This window comes from Scyliorhinus canicula, chromosome 7 (assembly GCF_902713615.1).
Source record: "Scyliorhinus canicula chromosome 7, sScyCan1.1, whole genome shotgun sequence".
Lineage (NCBI taxonomy): Eukaryota > Metazoa > Chordata > Chondrichthyes > Carcharhiniformes > Scyliorhinidae > Scyliorhinus > Scyliorhinus canicula.
Genome location: NC_052152.1, coordinates 165,728,275 through 165,729,382, shown reverse-complemented (window position 1 = coordinate 165,729,382; position 1,108 = coordinate 165,728,275).

Sequence of the window (1,108 nt, the reverse complement as noted above, 5' to 3'; positions counted from 1 at the left end):
GACCTGAGCCCCGCAACGTACACATCACGGACAGCGAGTTCCATATGCTGGGAGGCCGTTACAGCCTGAAAGTTGCAGTCCCAAGCAAGAGCTTTTAAGTCGCGCAGGAAGTCCTCTAGCAACTCTGCGGGGCGCTGGCGGCGGGCGGGTAGTGAAAATGTGCCACGCGTAGACCTCATTTACCGGCCGCACGTACAATCGGTCGAGTATAGCAAGGGCCTCAGTATAGGAGTTGGTACAATTGAGTTGCGTAGAGATGCGATGGCTGACCCGTGCGTGCAGTAGGCTGAGTTTCTGCTCCTCTGTAGTCTCGGAGGTGCTCGATTCAGCCAGGTAGGCCTTGAAACAGGGGCTGGTTTAGCTCACAAGGCTAAATCGCTGGCTTGTAAAGCAGACCAAGCAGGCCAGCAGCACGGTTCGATTCCCGTACCAGCCTCCCCGGACAGGCGCCGGAATGTGGCGACTAGGGGCTTTTCACAGTAACTTCATTGAAGCCTACTCGTGACAATAAGCGATTTTCATTTTCATTTTCGAAACACCGAAGCCACTGTAGGAAGATTTCCTTCGCCTCTGCAGCCTGCGGGTCGAGTTCTAGTCGATCAGATCCGCGCAACGGCTCACAGTCAGAGCCCACAAGGACACAATACCGTACAATACAATACAGTGTGAATTACATTCACCACAGTGAGCGAGATAATGGAGGTGGACAGGGAATATTCGAGGGTGCCCACCATGGAGGGTGGAAAAAATTACATGGGCAGTTTGACAGGTTGACAATGGGGAGGGCAGTATGGCTACTGCATAGGGCAAGAGGGGTGCAATATGAGTATGGGAAGAAGCGAGCCATAAGCTGGCACACCAGCTGCGGAGGCAGGCCACGACCAGGGAAATATTGCAGATGCGGAGGGCCTGGGGATGTGGTGTCAGAGCCGGGGAAGATAAACGAGACATTTAGGGAATACTATCAGGGACTGTATGAGGCGGATCCGGGGGAGAGGATGGGCACGTGGGGCGGTTTCTGGACAAGCTGGAATTTCGTCAGGTTGAGAAAGCAAAGAGGTAGGTGTTGGAGTCACCCCTGGGTGTGCGGGAGATGCTGGATATTATC